Below are 27056 nucleotides of genomic sequence, written 5' to 3' on the forward strand. Positions count from 1 at the left end.
GGTCGCTATCACTTTCAATTCTCAATACAGTTGAGGTTTCTGTCTTCCTCATGAAGATCTTTCCTTGCGAAACCCAGGCAAACTTCCATTTTTTTCTCTAGGCGCAGTTGACGTGCTTTGCTCAATAGTACTTTGTTCTCAATACAGAGATGCTCATTAACATAAACCGGATTGCATTCTTCGAAGCCAAGAATTCTTGTGGTAAGCCTTGCCTTTCTAGCTGCAGAGAAGAACTTATCTCGCACAGCACGAGTGGAAAAGCGCAACACAACATTAGGTCCATCCTTGTCCTTTGAACGGACGCGGTGCACAACGTCAATGTCGTCATCGGAGACATCGACACCCACAGATGTTGCAATCTTTTCCACTGACTTGCGCAGATTCTCATCAGGCACCACTGGTATGCCTTTTATTTCTACGTTCTGACTCCTGCTGTATTGCTTGAGCTCGATAATTTCTTTCTTAGCTTCCAATAGTGCCTTCTGCATTTGCTTAATTTCATACTGGCATTGAGAATTCTGCGTTTTGACTTCAGTCACCTCGCGACGGAGCTCAACGACATCCTTCTTGAACTGCTCAAAATTCTCATTCATGAAACCCATAGCCTCTCGTATTCCCTCTAGTTCAGAATGGATATCAGTGTTTGATGTTCGCACGGCTGCAATTTCGTTCGTCACGTCAGTTGCGAACTTGTCAAGCTTCCCTAGTACCTCGCCTAAGACTTTCACAACCTCTTTTAAGCTATTCGGTTGCTTTTCACCAAAAGCCGTGAGAACGTTCCCAAGAGTACCCGAGTTTGCCATAATTCAAAGAACAGAGAACACCAGGGCACCGCGAATGTCCCGGCAAACACAAATTTGGCGACAAGCAGGCAATAAGCAATACACTCGTTGCAGCAACAGCGACGGCGCGGCGTAATATTTCCACAAATAGGAACGGAATTACCACCAACCTGCAAAAGGTAGATCGAGTTGGTTATGACGCGTCTGTACGCCGCCGCTGCTGCTGCCAAAGTGAATGTGGCACACAGGAATGCCGCCCCCTCGATGAAGCCGATAAGCACAGGAGCAGTCTCCGGTCAGCGAAAACAGATGGCAGCAGGCGTGAGTCCTGTTGCACTTGAAGTACTGGCCTTTCTTCAGGATTGGCAATGCACGAAGGCAGATATGTTCCGGAGCCCTTACAATATGCTGGCAGCGCGCTTGTCCTGCTCCTGCGAAAGGTAGATCGAGTTGGTTATGACGCGTCTGTACGCCGCCGCTGCTGCTGCCAAAGTGAATGCGGCACACAGGAATGCCGCCCCCTCGATGAGGCCGATAAGCCCAGGAGTAGTCTCCGGTCAGCGAAAACAGATGGCAGCAGGCGTGAGTCCTGTTGCACTTGAAGTACTGGCCTTTCTTCAGGATTGGCAATGCACGAAGGCAGATATGTTCCGGAGCCCTTACAATATGCTGGCAGCGCGCTTGTCCTGCTCCTGCGAAAGGTAGATCGAGTTGGTTATGACGCGTCTGTACGCCGCCGCTGCTGCTGCCAAAGTGAATGTGGCCATTTGATGACATCTACCCAAATAATGCAAAACATCTCCCTTATAATATATTAAACGGCTTATTACAGGATCATTTATTGAGTTTAGCTATAAGTACGGTCATTGCGACAGACGCCTCACAGTGTGAAGAAAAATCTGGAATTGGCATTTTCTCTCCCTCTCTAAACTGGTCATTTGCAATCAGGATTCCGGACTTAATTCCGTATTTTTGGCTGAATTTCTGGCTGTAGTCCTAGCCTTACGCAAACTAAATCTGTCAACATCGGCGGTAGTAATTATAACAGATTCTTTATCCTTATGTTCCTCGCTCACAGCAAATGGTGTCACTAACCTTTTACGTACATTTCATTTTCTAGTGCCTGCCCACATAAATTTAGTTAGATTGCTTTGGGTGCCTGGACATAAAGGATTAGTCATGAATGAAATGGCTGACAGTCTCGCGAGAGCGGCCCTCAGTGGCCCTGTATTACCATTACTTCCTACAATAGCTTACCTGACGACTACTAGATTCAGGAGATATACAATTACTCAAGACTTCTTGAACCCAGCTGTAGCACATTTTTCGGAATATCGACACCTCCTATTCCCTTGGCCTAAAAATTCCTTTCACACCAGAAAAACTGAAGTCATCTTTACCCAATTACGTTGTCGAATACCAAAATTAAACTTCTATCGTCACAGGGCAGGTCTGGTGCCCTCCCCTCTGTGCCCAGTCTGTGGAGAAGATGAAACAATAGATCATTTTTTCATATTCTGCCGCCGTTTCACTTCTTTAAGAAAAAATCTAGAATCAAGATTTACACAGCTTGGTTTGAGCTTTTCAATTATAAATATCCTTTCTCTAGGAGCCTCCTCTCTTGGACAGTGCCACAGGGATATTTGCTCAACCGTGGAGGATTTTATAATTGCTACAAAGAAATTGTCTTGAATTCTTAAACATATTATTTTTGTTCATTTCCTCCAGTTAGCTTTACCATCTTCAGTTTTTTAATAAAGATAGCCTAATTTCATCCAAATCTTGGCCAATCCCCCACAGTGGGTGTGCGCCATCGCATAAGGAATACCATACCATACCATACCATGCTCACACAATTTTCTCCGCGTGTGGAAGCGGCCAACCTGGCCGCTGGTTATGGCGGGAAACGCCATATGAACGGCTTTAAACGCGAAACATGCGCCGCAATCTCTGTGGCACGGCAGTGGCCGCCCAAAGGCGGAACAACTGGAGTGACACGATAGTTCACTGGCGAAGTCTGTTCCCGCACAATGTAGGGCCCCATAAAACGGGATTGAAATTTCTCACGCAATCCAGGAGCGCGAACTAGGGTCCACAGTAACACTTCGTCTCCGGGATGGAAGGAAACGACACGGTGAGATGCATCATAGCGAATTTTGCGGTCTTGTTGACCGGCGTCGGTGTTGAGGCGGGCACGCTCGCGACACTGGGCAATGCGCGAAACGAATTGCTCCCACACTGATGTGCACGAAGGCACGGGAACATCGAAGGAAGAAACGTCGAGGATACTGAGCGGTTGGCGACCATACACGAGGAGAAAGGGCGAGTACCCCGTAGTGCGTTGGACGGCCATGTTGTATGCGAAAGTGACGAATGGCAGAATGGCATCCCAATTGGTGTGATCAGGGTTGATGTACATAGATAATATGTCGGACAGCGTGCGATGAAAGCGCTCTGTGAGACCATTAGTTTGAGGGTGGTAGCTGGAAGTCGTTTTATGGATGGTATTGGACGCACGCAGAACATCGTCGAGAAGTTTAGAGAAAAAGGTCCTGCCGCGGTCACTCAAAAGGACACGTGGGGCTCCGTGCCGTAAAAAGATGGCTTCCAAGAAAAAGGCTGCAACCTCCTCTGCGGATCCCGAAGATGGTGCGGCTGTTTCAGCGTACCGTGTCAAGTGGTCTATAGCTGTGACGATCCATCGTTTACCGCCGGTGGTTAGGGGTTGCGGTCCATAGAGGTCGATACCAACGACTGCGAAAGGAGCTTCAGGACACGGGACAGGTTGGAGCAGTCCAGCCGGAGGTGAGGTCAGTCGTCTGCGGTGTTGGCAGAGCGAACAGGAAGCCACGTATTTCGCTACGCTGGCTGCAAGTCCAGGTCAAGAGAAACGGCTGCGAATTCGCTCATAGGTTTTATGGAAACCAAAGTGACCGGCAGTGGGATCGTCTTGAAAGGTCTCCAATATCTGGGCCCGAAGTGATCGGGGAACGACAGGAACCCAACGGTGTCCTTCGCAATGAAACACGTGCCGGTATAATATCAAATTTTCGATCTTGAAGTTCTTCAACTGACGACGGAGCCGAGCGCAGGTGTGCGAGATGATCCACGAACACGTTCCATAACGGAGTGGCAGTAGGAGTCATTACGTTGGCTAGAGGCAAACGTATGAGAATGGCTGGATGGGAGCCGGTCGAGAGCAGCGAGCAAAGGAAATGCAGGCGACGCGCCCTGCGGTTTGCTCACGAAAGGTGGTAAGCAAGCAGCGTTTGAAGACGGTGGTAGGGGACAACGAGAGAGAGCATCGGCATACTGGTGTTTCTTTCCAGACTTGTAGGTGACGTCGAAGTCGTATTCTTGTAAAAGGAGTATCCAAAGGCCGAGACGTCCCGTTAAATTGTTTAGCGTCGCCAACCAGCACAAGGCGTGGTGGTCAGTAACGACCACAAAGTGGCGGCCATGCAGATAAGGCCGAAATTTTTGGACGGACCAAACAACGGCGAGACACTCTTGCTCGGTAATCGTATAATTTTTATCTGCAGCTGTTAGCGTGCGACTTGCGCATGCAACCGCACGTTCTTCGGAATTTTGCTGACGTTGCAGAAGAACAGCGCCGATACCGTGTCCGCTGGCGTCAGTATGTAGAAGAGTGGGTGCGGTGTTGTCGAAATGACAAAGCACAGGTTCGGACGTGAGGGCACGCTTGAGGGCGTCAAAAGCAGTTTGGAATTCGTCCGACCATACGTAGGGAGCTCCAGAAGGAAGGAGTTGATGGAGCGACGCCGCAATGGTGGCAAAGTTACGTACGAAGCGCCGGAAATACGAAGCTAGGCCAAGGAAGCTACGCGAGTCTTTGGCGCGTTGAGGCCTGGGGAAGCGGAGGACAGCGGTAATCTTGTCGGGGTCGGGTCGAAGGCCCTCCTTGCTGACGAGGTGTCCGAGAACTTTAATGGTTTTGCTGGCGAAGTGGCACTTTTTTTTTATTCAGCTGAAGGCCAGCAGCTGAGAGGCATGTCAGGACTTCGTCGAGGCGCTGCAAGTGCTGATGGAAGGTCGACGAAAATATGATGATGTCGTCAAGGTAGCATAAGCAAGTCTTCTACTTTAGGCCCCGTAGTACGGTGTCAATCATCCGCTCAAATGTGGCGGGAGCATTACATAGGCCCAACGGCATTACATTAAATTCATAAAGTACATCGGGTGTGGCAAAGGCGGTTTTCTCCTTGTCGGTTCGTGCATGGGTATCTGCCAGCATCCGGAGCGTAGATCAAGGCTGGAGAAATACTCCGCGCCTTGTAATGAATCTAACGCATCATCGATTCGGGGCAGTGGATATACATCTTTGCGGGTTATTTTGTTCAAGGCACGGTAGTCTACGCAAAATCGCACTGAGCCGTCTTTCTTACGCACCAAAACGACAGGTGACGACCAAGGGCTTGAGGATGGGCGGATTATGCTACGTTTCAGCATGTCGGCAACGTGGGTATCGATGATCTGGCGTTCAGCGGAAGAAACGCGATATGGCCGCCGGCGCACAATGGAAGTTCCATCTGTGTGTATGCGATGAACCGTCGCAGAAGTCTGTCCCAGAGGAGGAGAGTGTACGTCGAAGGAGTCTTTATGCTTGGATAACAACGCCAGTAACTCCCCCGCCTGCTGTGACGTTAGATCGGAGCTGATGGTACTAGCGAGAACAGAAGCAGGGACCAGATCCATAGCTGTGGGTGGTTGTGAAACAGCCGTAGTCGAGGTAAGCACAGAGACAGGCTGTGTGTCCAAGACGCACATGAGAGCGGCGCCTTTAGAAAGCAGAACTGGCTCATTGTTTGTGTTGAGTACAGCCAAAGTGGTTGTGCCATTGGTAAAGCGAACAAGGCTGGGTGCCAGAGCAATCCCTTTGGATAAGCAACGGGCTGACGGTACAACTAAAACGTCACCATCGGCGATGTCAAAGTTAACTACAAGGAGTTGTTCGCAACCAGGGGGCACCATACAATCGTCAGCAGATCGTAAGCGAAGGCGTGGTTCGTGCACGCCATCGGAATGGTCGGTCTCTGTCAAGTTAACGAGGCGTTGACGGCACGAGATGGAAGCGGACGCCGAAGAGAGAAAGTCCCACCTTAGTATAAGCATGTGAGCACAGGAAGTCAACACTGCGAACTGGATATGGTGGCGTATCCCGTCGATCGAAACTCTAACGGTGCATTGCGCCGATGGCCGAATCACCCCCCAACATCATTCGCACCACGAAGAACAGCTCCACTGTAAGGTGTAGTAACTTTGCGTAGACGAGCGCACAAGCCAGCGTGAATAATGGAAATAGCTGCTCCCGTATCAAGCAATGCTAGGACTGGTACACCTTCTACACACACGAATCAAGTATTGGCCGGGCACACTGGAGGAATTGTAGTCTGTGCGAGCCATGCAGCTTTCCCTCCAAAAACTGCACCATCTAGTTTTAGGAACGGTAGTCAGGAATGCGAGTGGCCGGTTGCAGGGGTGATGTCGAGCGTCGGAAAGGGGAGGGCGAGCGGCGGCGACCTGGACGGTAGTTGCGAGGCGCTTCGGGAGGTGAAGAAGGTGAGCGTGGAGAGAGCCGGCGCTGGTAAGGACTTGGAGGAAGCAACGGGTCTCTCTCATAAATATCGTAGCCACGGCGTTCGTCCTGTTGTCGTCTTCGGCAAAAACGCGATATGTGCCCCTGAATACCGCAATAATAACAAATGGGGCGGAGCGTAGGCCGGGTAGTGTAATATCCTGTGGCAGGCGGACGGGGTGGTAGAGTCGCCAGATGGTTGGGGCCAGTAGCAGGAGCAGGAGGCGCTGTCCGAACGGACGCTGGTTGCATAGCCGCAACCTGAGCATACGAGGTGGATGGCGAAGGAGGGCCACAGCTTGCAGCGCAGATCATGGAGGACAGCTCCTCTTTGATGATGTCGCACAGGCCAGGAACCGAAGGCTGAGGCTGGAGAACGGGAGGACTGAGCAGGCCACACGCTTGGAGCTCTTCGCGTATGAGAGTCCGAATCAGCAGACCCAGGTCGGTATCCGACGAAGGAGACACGACACCGGCGACAGGTTGTAAACGGATGGCCTGCAGTGCGTCCAGGCAGGTGTTGGCAAGTCGCGATCGCATCGTTTACGGCATTTGGATTCTTGATCGCCAGTGCATTGAACGCGACGTGGGCAATGCCCTTTAGAATGTGACGAACACGATCAGATTCCGTCATTGTGGCGTCAACACGGCGACGAAGGGCATGGACGTCCTCGATATAAGAGGTGTATGTTTCCCCGGGAAGTTGCATGCGTCCATCAAGCTTTTTCTTGGCGACCTCAGACCGAACGTTGGGAGCGCCAAAAATCTGCCGAAGCTGGTGTTTGAATGCCGCCCAGTCAGGCAAGGTGCTCTCGTGGTTGAGAAACCAACACCTGGCAACGTCAGTGCGGTAGAATGCGACGTTGCGAAGCTTGTGCATGTCATCCCGCCGGTTAGACTCACTCACGCGGTCATAATTGTCCAGCCAGTCATCAACGTCGTCACTACGAAGGCCAGCAAACATGGTAGCATCGCGCTGCCGCGTGCTGACGGTCCATGAAGGAACGGCCGGTGGGGCAGAGACGGTGACGCCGGAGGCGCCTGGAGGATCTTGTGGCATGCTGGCGTAAAGGCGGAGCAAGCGGCGGCCTGAACAAAGCTCCAGGGAAACTCGAAGGCATAGAGGACCAAGGGATCGAAAGCCGCCTCCACCACTTGCGAGACAGCTGTTAAAGGGACACTAAAGGTTACCAGAAAGGCAAGTTAAAGTGATAAAGCAATGCTCTAGAACGTCTAAGGCGTCAATATAATCGCGAACAGAGCTTTAGTAACCTAGAAATTGAGGTGAATGCATGACACGATTTGAGATCCCCCAGCGACATTCCGGTACTAGCCCGATGACGAAAGCACTCCTCATCATAATTTATGTCACTACACTCAACTACTCGTATTAAAAACATCATTTCATTAGATTATAAGACGGAAGAAAGTGCTACTTGTCTACTTCTATTCGATTCTAAGAAAAAATAGCATTTTGACGTTACCCTTGAGTAGTATGGGTGATGGAAAGGTTTCGTTTTCGCTCGACTCTGTGCGCTCGACTTTGCGCCGCGCGCGCTTTGGAGTTTCAGTTGTTTCTTTATCGCGTCGTGCTGCGGTTGTCCTGCTGGCTCGCGAAACTTGCATTTTGAACAAGCAGCGAGAATTCCACGTCCATGTGATGTCGTGGGATGCGCGAACGGCCCGCAGAAGTTGGCCAAGGGCAGTTGCAGCGGCGAATCCAACGTTACTTATCACTGTGTGCCGACGAGTGAACCTCTCCGTTCGAAGTGGTTAAGTGCCGTACTTCTGCCACAGCGCGCTGGCAAAGAGCCGAAAAATCACGTAGTGTGCTCGCTGCACTTTCGTCCAGAGGATTACGAATTCAACGCCGACTTACTGAAGTCGCGTGAAGTGCCTTTCAAAGCAGGCCGTCGTCGTAGTAGTATGCAACGACGCCGGCAGCGCGAGCCCTCAACAGCAGGTCACGTTCATCAGTGCTCAAATCGCTGAACTCGAGCCCAGCGTCGCGAGCTAATGTTTCGTTGTCAGGGTCATGCATTGCAACGAGCGTCGAAGTTGGCGTCATAAAATAAAAAACCAGCTTATCGTCGTGCGCTTTCCCTTCCGCTAGCCACGATAGCTCCGCTTTCGCGCTGCTTTCGGCTCTGTCTTGGCTCTTTCTGGCCGCGCGTTTGTGTTTTGTGCAGAAAAGCCGTAGCGCCGTCTGCGGGAGCCGTTTTACCGACGGCGCAACGTCACTATGAGACCATGACGTCAATACTCCTCGATTGGAGGGCGGGTGATTTTAACTGCGCTAGAGGTACACGGACGCTTCAGAACGTATTTTCTCTTAAAATAAGTCTCTTCTTCGCACGAAACAAGCGTTTCGAGGCTTCTGAGATGGTATTTCAACAGTCCACGTTGACTTAATATTAACCTTTAGTGTCCCTTTAAGCCTCAACGGTTTATTTCGCAGCTCGCGCGCTGAAGATGACGCTGGCCATGATAATGAATGTATACAGATGAAGAAGATGAAGGGGTAATATAATGCTCACAGTATGTATGTATGTATGTATGTATGTATGTATGTATGTATGTATGTATGTATGTATGTATGTATGTATGTATGTATGTATGTATGTATGTATGTATGTATGTATGTATGTATGTATGTATGTATGTATGTATGTATGTATGTATGTATGTATGTATGTATGTATGTATGTATGTATGAGTGCGTGTGTGTGTATGTTTACGCATGTGTAGTGCAACTGACGGTAGTCTGCTCCGAATCACCGTCAGTTGAATTTCGCTCCTCCAAGAGGCAGCACGTGCGCCGAGCGAGCTCCTGAACAACGCTTTGCAATGCGTTGAACGCGGTTTAAATCACATATCAGGGACCTCAAAGAATTGCGAGGTAATGCTCACGCATTTCTCTCGCATTTATCACTAAATCGCCACTGACTTTTTTTATTATGGCTCCAGGAGGACTTTCTCGAAATATTGAAAAAAAAAAAAGATACCGCAGCAGCAAAGAGCCTAACAAGGAAGAAGAAAACGAAACCAATATTATTGATGCTCTGAAAACTTTATATGAAATTGTTTTCCCTTTCGCGTTTCATCAGTAATACGAGGAACCAAGCATCGTGAAGTGCACTCCGTTACTTCGTCGTCATCCTCTGTTAAGAAGTGTTCCGATGGAGAGCAGAACAATATCGTTAGTATTTTGGACATTTTACTAACAGCTGATGAGTGGAGTGTTCTGCGTCGTGGTCTCAATTTCTGCTCAGCTACAGGCGGACACAGTGAATTTCAACTGCTGCAAGATTTAGATGATTTCGCGCGTAACCTACACCTAGGCGATTGCTTCAATGACCGGCCTAATTCAAGCTATCCGAAAAACGCGTTACCTTCTGGCAAGTACTGAGTCCCTCCTTCACAACGCGGTAGAAGCTTGGATATGTATATCAAAGCAGTGCAGCGAGACCTTCTGCAATTGTATCGAAAACAAGCACCCTTCCGCCGTAATTTGCCCGCCAGCGAAATGAAAGCACTAGATACCCGGTCCTCTCGCAACGACATCGTCATTAAGCCTGCTGACATAAGTGGTGACGTTGTCATAATGAACAAGTCCGATTATACCGCTGAGGCCCACAGACAACCAGCAGACGCGACGTTTCATAAACGCCTTGATCATGACCCCACTGAACAATACAAATCTCTGGTCAAAAGCAGGGTGCATGATCTCGTCAAAAATACAGAGATGCCTGACAATGCAATTCCTTCTCTCATTCCACTAAGTCCTGTTGCCGGCAGCTTGTGCCTTTTACCTGAATTACATAATATAAGCAACCCCGGTCGTCCCATCATTTTCTGTACAGGTAGTCACAGAAAATTTGTCCAGCTACGTAGCTTCCCTCACTAGTAATATCCCAGCTACATTTCCGTCTTACGTAAGGGATACTACCAACTTTCTGTCAGATATAATCGATCTGAATATTCCTCAAGGCTCTCTTTTGGTTACACTCGATGTAACATCCTTATATACCAACATTCCGCATGCAGATGGCATCAGGGCAGTTGTCAACTCCTACGAAGCAGCATTACCTGAGAAACTAATCGATAGCAACACATTGGCCACTTTGCTGGCACTTATTTTAGAACTAAACAACTTCAAATCTCAAGGTTAACACTATGTCGAAGTTAGTGAAACGTCAATGTGTACGCGGATTGGCCCCAACCACGCGGATATATTTATGGGTGAGCTATAAAATAAATTTTCGAGGACATGAGCGCTAAAACCTTTGAAATGCAAGCGTTACATTGGCGATGTTTTTATGATTTGGTCGCGTGGTCAACAGCAGCTTCTTTCCTTCATTTCTGATTTCAACAATGCCCATCCATCCATATTATTTTCTCACACGTATTCTGCATCTACTGTTAACTTCCTTGACGTCAGCGTTTCAGTGCTAAATGGTAAACTATCTATTACCCTATACAAAAAGCCAATATACCGATATCAATATTTAAGCTTCGATAGCAACCACGTTAAACATTGCAAGACTAGCATTCCTTATAATCAGGCCTTACGTTTCAAAAAATATAGTCAAACAAAATTAGCCACCACAACTAATGGAGGACGCGATAAAACGCGCTGAAATGCTTGACCACAGGTCGCTTCTGTCCACTGCGAAGAAACCGACTCACTCAACCCAGACGAAATCTTGTCCTAACCCATTCTGCGTCAGTCCCGCGTGTTTCCGACGTACTACAGAAGCAGCAAAATATCCTAATGCAAAGTGAACGCCTCAAAGACATCTTCGCTGAACCGCCTAAAGTAGTACACCGTAGAGCAAGAAATATTCAAGATATGTACTACCATCATCATCTAAGAATGACAGCCTGGACACCATCGGAATCCATCCTTGCCAAAAACCGCGATGCAGAGTACGCCCATGCATGTGTACATCGCAGCAGGTCACTAGTACGGCTTCAAATTTTCATTTAAAAATCAAAGGCCGTTTCCACTGCGATACTAAAAACGTAATATATATGCCGGAATGTGCACTTTGCGAGAAACAGTACCTCGGACAAACAAAAGGGCCTTTTAGATTGCGCTTTAACAACCACAAATCCCACGCTAATACGCTGCCCAACCTGGCCATCTCAAAACGCGTACCGCTAGAAAAAACGATATAAGAAACGATAAGCTAATGGAAATGAAAGTGAATGAAATTTAGTTTATCGTTTCTTTATTTCATTAATTAAGCACAAATAATTTCCGCTATGTTGTTCTTGGTGTCAGTGTTCGTTGGCTTCTTATGCTATGACTATATATCGTCATCATCAGCCTGGTTGCGCCCACTGCAGGGCAAAGGCCTCTCCCATACTTCTCCAACTACCCCGGTATATATATATATATATATATATATATATATATATATATATATATATATATATATATATATATATATATATATATATATATATATAACACTTACATTTGCATTCGTAAGTTGTCGATTACACAGAAACACACACACACACAAGGCCATCGTAAGTAAAATAAAGACCGCCAAAGTGGGCTTTTCCCCACATAGCCTCTTACTGCGGAAAAGCCAGCTCATGTGAACGTTCGCAGCCTTGCGTTTACGTACACTCGCACTCGCAGAACACTTTTCACGGGTGGGACTGCCAAAAGTCATTTTGGAGCAGCTTTTGGAGCTAGTAAAATTGCGTTTTGGAGCACTTTGGGGAAGACAAAAGTGCATTTTGGAGCAGCTTGGTGTACACTAAATTTCCTTTTGAAGCAGTTTGGAGCTGGCGAACTTAAATTTTGGTGCAATATGATGTGGCAGCGCACTTCGAAACCCCGACCAAACAGAATAAAGCAACACGAGCGTTATACTGCAACTACCTGAAGCAACGTCTTCAGCTCAACTTTGAAGCAGATTGCTGTGATACTGAAACCATCTAACGCACGCGAATTTTGGTAATAATGTCCGCAGATATTTAATTAGTGATAGCAATCACGAGAAGATGCATTCTGCAATAGGAGTCCGAAATTTAGAAAAGTAGCCCCAATACATTTTTATAAATAGTTATTTAACGTCTCGACAGTGCGGGTGAAGTGCCCGGAAATGCGCTTCACCAAAAGAGAGTACGACGACGCCAGAGTTATGAACTGACGTGGTTCATTATTGCGACAGCAATTATATATGGACACTATAGGCGCACACATGTCGACGTCGCCGTGATGTCCCGAATAAGTCCAATCGTCGCCGTGAGCCGTATGCTGCATGTGCGAGTGAAAGCGTGCGAAGAGTGGCGGCTCAATCTCGCGCGCGCAAGGGAGGAAAGCGGGAGAAAGCGCGCCGTCTTCTGTCACGCGCAACGCACAAGGGGATGACGGGGTTCCGTGTGGCGCGGTCGCTGTCTCGAAGGCGATCTGCTTTGGGGACAGTGCGCCGAGTGCTGGCGGCTTCGTGTGCGGTGCCTTCGCCGCGTGTTGAAGCGAAAGGTAGCGCGAGCGTGAATTCGTCCGCTGCTGCTGCGGCGCTTCCTCGCTCCAGCATTGCGACGGCGAGCGCGCGTGGTAATTGAGTGTGACGTATTCACGTTTGCTCGTGAGCGCGTGACAGCATGCTTGTCAATTTAGTTATCTAGTAGTAAGCGCCTTGCGCGCGAATCTATGGCTTCTTTTGACAGCCATTTTGGCATAACACATTAGGGCGATTCCAACGAACCTAATGCTTAACTTTCTGGTATAACGCAAAAATAGCCCAATCTGTTCTTTTTTTTATTATTGAAATGAATATTAGGAGAGGTTGGCGCCTTTATGGTGGCACCGGCTACTCCTTGTCACTTGGCAAAGGAAACAAATTTGCGTAAAAAGGGAGAATAGCGACACGAAATATGGCACTCAGTAGAACACTAGATGAATAAAAAATATACAGTCCAACAGTACATGAGTCGCAAAGTTCTGTGCATTAGTTCAGTCCACGTACGCATATATAAAGTCAGATATTTAGAACAGCCATAACACACAACACATGTAATGCACTGCAAGTACAGAACAGAATTATACATATTGCATAAAAGTTGCGATCGCCACATAAACCAATTATGAATCACGAACAACGTTTATGTTACTCATTTAGCGCATTCGGATCATCTGATACCTAATATCTTCCCAAAATGTTGGTCTCCTCTAAATACTTTTTCAGAGCAAGAAGCGCTCTTTTTTGAAGGCCCGCAGTTGGCCATGGGCCAAGTATTTCTTTTAGAGTGAATGGTCTTCTGTCTAATATCAACAAATTTGCTTGCAGTACCTTTCTTTGTGGATTGTATTTGGTGCACTCGAGGAGAAGATGATGCACATCTTCGTCTGCATGGCCACAAGAACACTGTGGACTAGAGACACGTTTTATCCTGTACAAGAAGTGTTAATTTAGTGAATGCAGTACCAAGACGCAGGCGGTATACCAATGTTTCAAATTTTCTGTTGTCTCTTAGATTTTCCGGCATTGTTAAGTTTATACATGGGTCTATAAAGTATAACTCAGAGTTTTTAGTTTGCTGATCAAACCAGGTAGTTTTGCTGAGGCGACAAGAAATCTGTCTCAGGAGCAGACGGGCTTCACTACCCAATAGAGGAAGATTGGTTGTCTCCGCGTTACTGTGCGCCCGATTCGCAGCTGCGTCCGCTGCAGTATTACCAGGAATATTGCAGTGCCCAAGTATCCACTGGAATGCAATTACGTGGTTCATTGCGCTTGCTTTTGTAAGTTCTTTGAGTGTCTCTGTTCTTATTCGAAACCTGTCATTAGCCCTTCCTGATATGTCAGAATGGCTCAGGCCTCGCACACATGGGCACAAAGACAGGTGACAGAGACGCCCGCCCGATCAACCCGATGCAGCGCACGCCTCCCTGAATCTACTTCGTCCGCGGCGCCCTCAGCCTACTTTTTCCGTTGCTTTGCGCCTCAGCTAGGGAGCACCGCGGCTTGCCTGCTCAGCCGTTCGCAGCCGCTGCCGAAGCACAACCTGCAGAAGCCATTCCGGCGCAGCCTGGCGCAATTTCGGTCAATTTTCAGCGTTTGGCGCAGGAGTCCCACCCCGGAGACGCGCGGCAATGTTGACGCGTGACTCGCCGCTCGAGGCACTTTGCGTGCATTCGCGGGCTTTTCTTTCACGCTCGGAAAAATGCTTTTACGTAGCACATATTGGGCAACAGAAAGCTGTATCGAGCTGTAACACGAAGAAACTATTCACAGGACTGAACGAACATACTAATATACTTGTTTGGTGCGCTGAGGGCGAAATATTTCATCTGACCAAACGTACATTTATTCACTAAATGCTGTTGAAATATGCACCTCTCGCCGCATCCGAAAACTACTACACTATTCGCTTTATGCATATCACATTCCCGAAGCTTCTATCGCTGTAAAATGCACAGTATCCTTGTAAAGCAAGTATTGGAAGAATGGAGTCCTGTTAAGTTTAATCAGCGAGAGACTTGTTTCCCTAACGGTTCAATTAATCCAAAAAACGATATGAGCTCCAGGAATAGACGCGTAGCTAAATTTTAAGAGAAAGATTGGCAGCTCCTATATAAATACATGGAAGCGATGAAATCTTGCTCGGTATTCAGCGCAGAAATTTAATAAAAGTACTTCTATTTAAACGAAGAAGCTTTAATAATACCGACCTCTTGGGATACTTTTCTTTTTATTTCGGCTATGATTGCGTTTACAAAAACTGGAAAAAATTATTTTCAACGAAGCATCCCGTTTACAACTGCGCAACTCAGCAATAAGAAACGATACTACAATTCGGTAAACCGCATCGACTGGGACGCCTGACACGGACAAGAGCAGTGAATTGTGCGTACCTACCTCAATTATACCACTAATTTTAAAACAGAGCTATTGGAAAACTCACGTAAACGATAAAAGAAATTCACGCAAGCTGCAAGTTATATATTAGTCCAACTTAAAAGACTCAAGGCGTACAGTTTACGAGATTGCGTTATATGTTTTTGCAGCAGCATTGCAGTTGGGAACATTCAAGTTCGTTTTTTTTCTTCGAAACCTGTCAATGTACCGAAATATTTGCGAAAACATGCACTTATGGCCACAACCGAAAATTCTACTTGCCTTGGTCGATAGAATTCAGCTTTACAATTTTAAGTGTGCAATCAATTCCATTCAGGCTAAGGCACCCGACGAGCGTGGCAGCCAGCCGCAGCGTGCCGCAGTTGTAGCCCGTTGGCCGTGGCCGCGACGACCGCGTTGTTCGCGCGGAGAAGCGACCGACACTCCCGCAGCAGCTTCCGAAGCAATGGCTTCCGCGCGCAAATGACGGGCGTCCGGGCCCTGCGATGTCTGCGACGTCAAGCGACGAGGCGGCGCAATGGACGTCAGACTCTGGAGTTTTGCAAGACGCGTAGCGCCACCTGCCGGTGCGAAGAGGCAGTAATTGAGTAGTGCGAAGCCCGACTCCCTTGCTAAGTTACCTATGCAGCTAGCGACTGCGAAACAACGATTTGACTAGATTTTGGTCCATATTGCGAGTGTTTTGCGCATTTAACACCCAGACAGAGAGCTATGAATTTCTACGCTAGTCGGACGCGCCGCCGAACTGCCATAAAGCGCTTACTGGCTCACTCTTCAGACTGATGGCGGAAACGACGGCAACCGGGATAGCTCCTCGCGCTACGAAGAAACGCCGCAATCGACGCTACTGTTGTGTTGTAAATTGCCATGAACGTGAAGGACGGAATAACAACGTTCAGTTTTACCGATTTCCATCGCGATCGTATAAAGGGGAAAGGCGAGAGCGCTGGATACGGGCCGTTCAACCTGTTGGGATATCGGATTAATTGCATTCCCCACAACACAGCGGCTCGCATGAGAAAGTGCGACAATTTTGTTCTTCTGTAATTGTGTTGCGTGGTAACTCAAGCGAAAACTCAAGAAAGAATCTGCAGCCGCCACTTGGCTGGTAACAGAAAAAAACAACGTTGCGAACCATCCTGCTTAAGCATGTGCTATCGATAGCTTCACCTTTTAACAGACGTCCGCCTCCGCTTGACTCAACAAGTGGAATGGAGAGATTTGGCAGGTCAGCTTAACCAAACATCTTGGTTCATTTATGAATTCAAAATCCTGTTCTAGAGCTTCGTTGTATCGCGAGCTCATTTCTACTTTCGATATTTGTATGTTCTGCGCCGATACAACAAGCACGCTTCGCAATGTGCTGAGCCTGCTCGACTGCATTTTTAAAATGTGAGCAATAAAGTTGCTGTAGCAGCACTGGATGAGTAATTGCGAAGTAACGCACGTGTGTAAAAAAAATCGCGTTTATTTACATTTATTTGTGCGCGCTTGTTGCTCGAAGCGTCTGCGAAAAGTTCAAATTAAGGTACTGAGTGATGCTGTAGCTCCTGCGAGAAAGAAAGATGCAGCGCGTAGGCACTGTAGGAAGCTTACTTTCGTTATGATCGCACGCTGTTTGCTGCCTTGGAAAACGTTTTCTGTTTGCTGCCCTGGGAAAGGCTATGAAAGGATTTACTCTCTGTAAGTAATAGCAAGACAAAACATTACTATAAAATACATCAGAATATAGGAGATACTTAAGTCTTGTGCTCAGGACATATTCAATATGAACCAATTTGAAATGCTTAGATTTTTATGCTGATATGATCATAGACAAACCTGATGCTCTGTGTACTTGCGAGTTGCAGCACGCCGAAATAACACCTGAGACTTTATTTTATATTGTACACGTACTTCGCCCTGCTGAGCTTCGTTTCCGAAGCGTGGATGGACGGAAGAAGCTTTCCAGGTGATTGATTTTTAGGAAACCGTGCCTCAACACAAACGAACGAGAAGGGTCCATTGTGGCCTATGCACATTCGCTTGCGGACAGCTCTCCTTGCACTACTCAGTTAGCACCAAGGCTCCGATGGGGGCGCTGGTGACGGGTTTTTTCGCAGCGCCGCCTGGGCAGAGTCTGAGGTCTATAGGCGGCGATCTGCTTGCGAGTCGCGTTTTTTTTTTTTTTTCGACCGGACGCCAACTACGCCGCGAGATCCTGCTTGTCGCCGTAATAGTCGGTCGGCCCGAGGAAAGCGGAACTATACTCGCGTCGGCCATCGTCGGCACAGCGAGCGCAGTCTCTGAACACGACGGAACCTGCGGTGGGGAAGGGGGGGGGGGGGGTCACGCTGCAACGGCACCGCGTGATAACGTCGGCCCCTTCCACGAGGGGGGCCCGACCGGCAACACGGCTGGGAAGTGCGGCAGCCGTTTGTGCGCCAAAATCAGTGGTCTTCCACCCCTCCCGCCTCTACACCCACAAACATTACGTTCGACCTTCCAACGAGCTTTCGCCATTCTGCGTGACGCAGCTATGCCAGGTCTCGGAAAAGGAATAAACGCTGACTCCTGATAGTCTTCGTCATCAATTATTTTCCCGGTGAAGTTGGCTAAAGCTTCCATAGCTCTGCAAATTATCAGGCAGCGATCCATCTCTTTCCGGGAGGCGGGAGGGGTGCAGGTATCTTGTTTGCGCGTTTTCTTCTTTTTATGTGTCACGTGGCTGTGCATTCCCAGCAATTGTGTACGTTATCGGGGTATGCTCCACGTATAGGATCATTTGGACGCATATTGTAGTTTATAGAAATAATGCTCGTAGTTTTCTGTGGAAGGTAAGTACAATAATGCACCTCGTCGCCAGCTGGGAATATATCGACATCGGTGCTTATCCGCATACACTGGCACAGGCAGAGCGGTTCACGATTACCTGCACGCTCTTATGTTTGCTATTTTTGAATATCTTATTTCTGCATTCCCATATCAGAGCGTCTACCAACTCACTTTATTCTATAAAACAGTCACCTTTCTTTTAGGGGTGTGTGAATACTGACTTCAATAAGCAAATTCAATACTATGATCGAATAACATTAAACCTATAGATCTTACCAGGCCGACACGACCCCATAATTATTTCGTTAAATCTAGAGCTTCTTCGTACCAACATGCACCCTCTGCAAAACACAGACCGCCACTCCCGATCACATCGTCTGGGGACGCAGCGGGTACCCTCCCCCCCCAGACCTTCCATAGGACAGTCAGCGTCGAGCGAAGCCCGGTACAGAACCCTAACGACCTTCAGCCCGCGACGCCCAGCTCCGGGCCATGAAACGCTCCGAAGAGGTGGCGACCAGGCACGACCTGACGGTCATCTCCCTCACAGGAAACCAATGGTTTTCCGAAATAAAGTTGTTTACTACTACTATATCAGAAACACTTAGAATGCTCATGCGAATAAATGTACAATCACTCGAGAGCTAAGGAAGGCGTAGTATATGCGCACTCATTGCAGACAGCAAGCCCGTTATGCGTGTATAGTGTTATTTCATGGGAGAGCCAAATTTTAGTAAGACGTCAATGGCGCCCGTCACCTGAACGAAACACAGCATACCTATATTTTCCAGATATTACACATATTGTTCCAAACCTTCGGTAGATCTGGCGAGACGTTCACTTCGATTCACCAAAGTCTTCACCGCATTCTGATCTACGAATATACGTTGGGGAATCGAAATTACTTCGTTCAATCGAAAATTCCCTTCATTTGAGTTTTATTAAATCAAGCTTCTGGAGTTTCAAAAAGAGTTTGCATACCTTTCAATTAGTGAAGTTGTTTGTAGCGGACTTTTAAACAAGATCACCTGATAACCCGGATTCTTTTTCGCCGTCAGTGCAAACAAACGCGAAGGTATACATCCAGCGACATGGCTACATTGCCTTTTTTTAGGGTCTGCAGAACCATAGGTTAATGTGTCAGTTTCAAATTCGCCAGCACGCGAGTTTGCTGCTATTGTTCCCTCAAAGTTACTTGAGAGAACAATAGCAGGAATGTTCAAGTTATAACCGTGAATATTCGACTGCTGTGGTTGTCAGTGTCAATCAAAACAAGGCAGAATTTCACAGGAAGATGGATTAACCCCCGCACCGATTCATTATTTTTATTAACGTGTATATTGCTCCTTGGTTGCTCTCTTGCTATGCTTTAATAAATTACTATGATAAAAAGGTTAGCCTTTTACTCGTTTTTATTTCTTTTTTTCGGCTTCACTCATTCAGTGTCTCGTGAGTGTCTTTTCTTTGTCTTATCTCTCAGCGGTATAGGTACGTGCTTGCTCTTTGCCTTCAGTTTCCACATATACTCTTAACACGTGGCTTTGGCACGCAAAACCCCATAATCTATACTCTTAACCTCATACAGATTGTCCCAGACCTCAGTTTCTTCGAGCCAACTCCTTTCTTCCGCAATGGTAAGATAAGCATTTGTATTTACACGAGGAAAATGTGCTGCGCGTGTAATTATCACCGATTTGTCCCAGCACTCGAGCAACCGAGTGCCAGTGTTGTTTTAGTTCGCCGTCTGGCTTGTCAATATTGCGAGGTTCTACACAGTGCCACACCACAGCAGGCTCGCGATTTGTTCAGTCAGTGTCAGATTTGTTCAGTCACTAACGCGTCGCAGATCGTGCACAAGGTCCCCTACGCACGAGGTTTCATATTTCATTACGCAGGGCCAATGACTACGGTCCGTACCGAAGAATGTCGCACTCTCTGTTTGCCAGTGCGCAATGTGGACCACGGACGTCAGCACGCTCGAAATTGGAATGTTCAACTTGCGTATACTCTATATATACAGCAATACTCGATGGATGTTCGAAAAGTGTCCTGAGAATCTGAAGACGGCCATTCGTTACGAAGACCGAAAAAAACATTGCTAATTTAAGACAGAGGACGATATACGTTGGAGCACGCAGACATAGCGCAGGAGTCTTGTATGTGCTCTTTCGCGTATCATTACGTCTTTCTGTGCTTCACAGGTCAAGCGGGGTTTTATGGGCCAAAAATGGGGTTTTATGTGGTCTCCGGATTAATTTTGACCACGTGGGGTTCACTAACGTGCAGCTAAATCTATGTGCGCCACCAGTTTTTCCATTTCACCCCTACCGCCTTTATGCACCGTTCTTTTTTGCACCATGACCCAGTCAATCGTCGTTCGTTCGCTGTCGATCAGTGATAATGCTAGTGGCGGTAACATTAACGTCACTGAGGTATACGGTCGACAGCACAAATCGCGAGGGTGATATCCTTGGTGCACTTCCAGTCCTTGGCCTATTCGTCACAGTCCCCACCCTACTGAATGCGCCGGTTCGCGTCAGATCACCGAAGCTCTATACAGGTAAAACTCTATCTAACAAAACCCGATTTGGCGAAGTTCCCGATCTGACGAAGAAATTTACATTCCCCAGCAGGTACCCATAGGGTTCAATGTTGTTATCAACCCGAATGAACGAAACAAACTTGGCCGAACTCGATTTAACGTATATATTAATGAAATAAATGAATTAAAAAAGCGCTGCTTGCTTTCTAATTCTGACACAGACGGCTTCCTCTTCGAACGTACGCTCTCACGCTATCGCGTTAGAACATCTCGGAGCCACCGTTGCATCCCTCGCCGTGTTTTGACGAGGCTGCACGCTGCGACCATGCACGGAACGGCGGACTCCAACACCGCCTTGGTAGAGGTTGCTTTCATTATTCCATGGTTTATGCGACAGATGACTGGATTAGCGGCAAATACAATGCCGCAGTAGCCCTTGCATATCGCTACGTTACAATTTCAGGTTTCGAAGGACCGAAAAATTCCCTTCTCGATTTTACAAACTTACCGATTTAACGAAATAATTCGAGCGTGGTCATCACTTCGTTCAATCGAGCTTCAACTGTTGGCAGCATTGTGCCCGGTCGAGTGGTTGTGAAGGACGCGACCTGGGAAAAAATTAGTGCTGCGCTCTTGCCACCGAAGCTGTCGGTGTTGACCGGCACAGCCACAATGGCCGCGGCAAAAGCCGCTATCTGGCCTATCCCCGCATGGCATCCAAAGTAGCCTTGAGAGCCACCTGTACAGATGGTAGATGTGGCCTTTACGCGACAATATTTGCGTCGTATCCGACGCGCAGGCTCACCAGATTGTAATGCGTGTGATGTACCTGAGACAGGGGGGCGGACATTTGTCGTCTGTCCCGAATATGACTGAGCGGTAAGCACTAACCTCTTCGTCGGCACCATTTAATAACAGGCCATTGAGCGAAAAGCGTGATAACGGCGGCCCATGGCCGGACAGAATGCCAACGAAGCGAGCCATTGACACACTCTTAGACCTTTTGTTACCACAGGCCTAGATTCAAGACTTAACGGGCTCCATGAAGAAGAAGGTGTACACACTCGCACAATGCTGCACGTACCTTCGTAATCCCTCCTCACACCCCCCGCCTCTTTCCCTGCTCTGCCTAGTTCTGAGCAGAGTAGCCCCATGGCTGGTTGATATTACCTCGGGTGATATCACCGTTTCCTCAAATTCTCCGCTAGCTCAGCCATCGTTTGCAGCCGCAAAGACGTTGCCAGCCCGAGGCGGCCAATACATTCAGCTGCAACCAACGTACCACTACTGGAACGGTATATAACAGAGAGGTCCTTATTAAAAAAGGAAAAAGAAAGTCAGACGTCAAAGCGAGGCTAAATTGAACGTCCTGGCGTTCAACGTCCGCAAAATGCGCTGTCAGGGACCCGCTAGTGTGGTGCTCTGATTTATTTCGACCACGTGAGCCTAAATCTAAGCGCACGATCGTTTTTTTTTTTCTTTATTTTTACTTCACTCCCATCGAAATGCGGCCAAGAGTCGAACCCGCGACCTTGTGCTCAGAGTACACCCGCTGAGCCAACGTCTTCGATTGCGCTGTGCCACGGAGGCGGCGTGCACCGATGCGCAGTGATCCGGAGAGTTTCGGCTCCGCAGACGCTCTCCTCATCACACGGCCAAATGCGAACGCTCGCCGCAGCTGCCGTCAGTGCCGCTTCTGCTCAGCTTTGCGGCCCCGAAAACCGGAGCTTTTGCTTCCACTTCGAAACCGGCCTACGTATTTCTTTAACGAACACAGTGCGACTGCAACACCAATATAGCGTTATCGGGCACTTCCCAGGAAGATGTTCGACATTGCGGATTGAATGAACAAAAATTGTCTAGCGAAGAATCGAATGCAACATCGTTATTCATTTCCGACTGATTGCGACGTCAATACGTACGTAAAAAAGGAAGAAGCTGCCAAGAAATGTAGGGGTGTGCGGGTAACAGTTTTAGGCACAGAATCGAATACGAATGGAATAGTGCCCGCAGTGAATATAATCGCTTATGAACCAAATAGTACCAGAAGCAAATCGAATCTAATATGTAATGTTTTTTTCAAATAGTTTGCGAATAATGAGGGGGGGGGGGGGGGTACAGCCTTCAGTTGCATTATCATCAAACAATTTTCCCATTCTGGTATTCACAACGTTAGAAAGTACAGTCCGCATTATAAAGCCCGCTTTACGCACAACGGGAGTATGTGGTCGCCGTGAAGGCTGACTCGTGTGTGCATTCTTTTTGTTTATTCTGGGGGAATCTCCGCGCTTGTGGATTTGTTGCCTTGCAATGATGTGCCGTTGGGTCGCACCCGAGTAGCTTTCCGAGAACGCCTGCAAAGCCTGCCTTGGTGGGAAGGCCGGACGCAGTGCGGCCAAACAAGGACAGCGGCAGAGGTTTTTCTTGATGATCAATCAAAGGAACTTCTCCACGAGAAATGCGGGGGTGACGGAAAAAAAGCCGCCAAGTGCAGCTTGACAAGGCTCCGGCCCCCTACAAAGTCCAGCAGCGAGTGAGCCACGGTGTATACACTTATAAAATCTGTATAGGAAGCCACTAAACATATTTATTGAAAAAAAGATGCACTTTGACAAAACATAGACAAATAAGAGCAGAATGGGTTTCAATTTGTAATGCAACGTGGGTATATCTGAAATAAGGGATCAAAACAAATTAGAAAGCTGTCAAATAAAAAATACATGATATAATAAATAAATGAAAAACAACTAGAAAAAAACACCTCGCAAATGTGAGGTCGAAGAATCAGTGTAGCGTCGGACATGTGAAATTTAAAAGCAGAAAGACGCAACGAAAACGGCTTGTCATTTGCTCTCACCTGTAAAATTAAAACCTCAGAATTCCGAAAGAATAAAGATCAAGAAAAAACCAAGAAGACACAAAAAGAGAAACACTTGTGACGCATAGTGAGAAGTTAGTCCCACCAAAACTAAAAACAGCGTTCGAGAACGAACAGGAGTAAGGCAGTCGTTTACAAATACATGCGCCGCAAATACAATTGACATTGTTCTGCGAATGCTGCAACAAATAATACGCAGTGTCGCGGAGACTATATGCACGCAGCAGCCGGCTTGGTGGGTACGCGGACTAATTCATATCCCTGATATAGAACAAATAAAACGTGCGCGTGGATGCAATCTCAGGAATTATGCCATGTTTGGCATATTTGTTTTAGAGCGCAGCTAGTTGGAACGATAGCGAACGATTACCGCAATTTGTGCGGCATAATCGCTGGAGCGGAGGATCCGGAATTCTTGTGTCGTATACAGGTAGTGTCGCTTTGCCAAACGAAACGAACCGATGAAGTCAGTGTTATTGGTTTTAATGGCGAAACGGTAAGTACAGGAAAGACGGAATGCACAGGTAAATTCCAATTTTTAGTATTTTAAATGCGTTAAAATAAGGAGATGTACGAGTAGCACACGAAGCGTTAACAATTGCACGAATTGCGCGCTTTTGATGCACTTACCGAGATTCGTAATGTTATCTAATGATGTATAAGCCCCACATAGGGTGGCAATAACTTAGTGCTTGGGTCGTGGGCTCGAGCGGCGTCCGCCGGCCGGTCACCGATCCCGGACACGCGGTCGCGGAGCTCGGGGGCAAGGCCGTGCGCGGCTGAGCGGGCGGTGTGGTCCGAGACTCGAGGAGACGACGGACCGATCTCGTCAAGTGGCCAATCGCAGCGACCGAGGCCTTTCTTTGCTCAGCCGCATGTTCGTTAACGTGAACTCGACGACGAACTGTACAACACCGAGAAAGAAGAAGAAAAAAAGAAACTTACTCGGAAGCATTAGAACAGCTAAGCAAATTGTTCGCGTTCTCAGGGCTCCTCGGAGCATTCGTGGTTGTGCATTACCACGCAATGTACGTAAGGGCAATTTTGTGGGCCGATTAATATCTGCACGTATACCTTTGCCACCAAACCAGAAATGCGCGCACCGTTTTCATCAATGGCAGAGCTACAGAGAACACCTTTTCCTGTAGTTCAAATGACCGTGGGTGCCATTATAGCATTGTATGTTGCAATCAAACGTATTCAGATTCAATCTAATGGGAAGACACAGGTGCTGCGTCTATAGATAGTACCGAACAATACCCACTGCGGAACGCCGTGTATAAACAACATTTTATTGCGAGTGATCGTGTTTAGCCAGAAAGATCCGCTTGTCCGAGCGACGCAGCGCGCTCTTGGATCCACTGTGGATTAGTCAATTGTTAAGGCATTTTTACTTCACTTTAATTTCTGATCATGAATGAATTGATTTGAGGACCAAATCGAATAGAACAGTGTTTCTTCTTGGAAAGTTTGGAATATTCGCGCAAGCCTGAAAATTGCTATTTTTTGCGTGTTACACAATCGCGCAACATATATATATTCTAGTATACGGGTGTGCGAACATTCGAAAGTTCGGAAAAGGATCGAATATTCCCTTCTATTCGATTCGCATTCCATTCGAGAATTCGCTACCCGAACATGCCGAATATTCGTTCCCTTCGAACACCTAATGGATAAAAGCACGTACTGGAGCGTCGAGAGAGACAGAACGATCGATGCGAGGACTGCTCCAAATAAGTCTGCTGCAGGACGACCACGGTGGTCGCGCAGAGGCACGAGTTGCTGAGTGGGGAAGATGACTTCTGCTCAGCCATTTCCGGTCATTCAGCAAGAGTGGCCCGCTTTTAGGCTGCCTGCATGTACGAGTTTGCTCATTATGTTCTGCTTTAAAGGGCAGAATTTAACTGACGCTCAGGCGGACATTCATTTCTGCGCATAAGACGTGGCTATGCAGTTGTGGGGGAGAGGGGTCGTAATAAATGCCCATAATTTTTAAGGAAGAAATTTAAGGAAGGAAGAAATTAAGGAAGGTTCGATGTTTCGGCTGGTGCGTTTGGCAGGAACTTACCCATTTCATGTGCGATATTGGTTCCTTGTTTTTACCGGGTATTCGATTAGACTATTTCGCTATTCTAACACCTCTAATTATGTAACGAACTGGAGAAGTACTTGCCGATACTTAGCAAAAGGAGACCGCGGGTCATTTAAATATAAAAATGTACATTGTCACGTTGCATGTAGTGACGATGAAGAAAACAGTCGCAAAACTGTGAACGGCGGAACTAGCGTTTTATTGGGCGAACTTGTGCCCTAAAAAAACAGGCTACAATTCAAGAACGACCATGGACAGCGGCGACCACAGTCGGCGATCGTCGAACATCTGATCTGCGGGTCAAGGCTGCTCAACACTAATTGAGACCAGCAACGTGAAAGTCTCCGCACGCAGTGCGCTTAAAATTATCCCCCTTTCCACGGAATTTCAAGTTCGTATCTCGTGCAGCTGTTTACGGAGACGGGTAAACATTTCAAATAACGGCAGTATGACGCCCTGAAACGCTTGGATAAGTAACTTTTCACAAATCCTGCAGTGAATTCCTACACATGATAAACATTTATTGCTCGTCACTCAGAGCGCGCTTCCTACTTCAACGAAATACAGACCCCGTGCATCACACAGTTTAATGGGGAAATGGGAGAAAGACTCGCGTAACGCAAGATAATTTGATGAGAGCGAGTACCCGGTAGTCATTTTCAAAGCACACAAGTAACCGACACCAGTTCGAACTGTCGGCACGCATCACCCAAAAGGTGGACGCCATTTCCTCCAGATATGAAATCTCTGATGTTAATGCCACGGAACACGTGCTAGCGTAACTCTCACGTAGAAACAGCCTAAAAATGAAATTGACAGACGTCAGAACTGCCGATAGAAAAAAACAAACAAAACTAACTGTTGTAATGATAATAAAATGGCTCTGTACATCGAGAAGATTGTTTTCCCCCAACATACGTAGGATACATTGTGATTATACAATGAAAACCGGTAGCCAGACCTGCAATGTATTATAGATAGTATTCGTTTTTTTTTTTATATATATATATGGTGATGGAGATTGATGCTCCAATACTATGCCGACTATCTCAGGACAGGTATTCAATAGTTCCGGTATTTGATAATCCAAAACTTTCGTACCATAACACCAGCAATCATCATGCGCGGCTAATTATACTACTTTATCCGGACCTCTCCACTCGCGCGTAGGTTAAATGTTAACCGGCTCATATTGTGTTTTCAAACATGATTAGGCGGTCCCGAGAAGCTGGGCGTGACGCAAACAGCGCAAACCGAAATTTGCTAAGGCGGGAACTGCCCAGCGCCAGCATCATCGGCAATGCGGGAACGCAAGACAGTCCTCGCTGCCCAAACAGGGGGGCGATACGTTTTCGAGAACAGAATCACTTATATACGCGCCCACTGTATTGCGAAAACAAAATTTGGCCTCAGCTGTTGTTTTGTTGGATTTTCCAGCGTGCAGGCGAAAGTGACCGCTTTTAAACGTGT

The 27056-nt window shown here is 47.4% G+C and overlaps 1 protein-coding gene across 3 annotated transcripts in view; it reads right to left on the reverse strand.

Moving 5' to 3' along the window:
* Positions 1–27056, reverse strand: part of LOC142573162 (glycoprotein-N-acetylgalactosamine 3-beta-galactosyltransferase 1-like) — a 208954-nt gene that overhangs the window by 167194 nt on the left and 14704 nt on the right. Inside the window, exon 1 of one of the 3 annotated variants that reach the window (XM_075682723.1) lies at positions 953–1270. The exons of 1 other annotated variant lie outside the window; for it this stretch is intronic. The gene's annotated coding sequence lies outside the window, so the exon portion shown is untranslated. Of the gene's footprint in view, positions 1–952; positions 1271–27056 lie in introns of those variants that run through there. One more of the 3 variants, XM_075682730.1, reaches the window with a different exon arrangement.

This window comes from Dermacentor variabilis, chromosome 2 (assembly GCF_050947875.1).
Source record: "Dermacentor variabilis isolate Ectoservices chromosome 2, ASM5094787v1, whole genome shotgun sequence".
Classification (NCBI taxonomy): Eukaryota; Metazoa; Arthropoda; class Arachnida; order Ixodida; family Ixodidae; genus Dermacentor; species Dermacentor variabilis.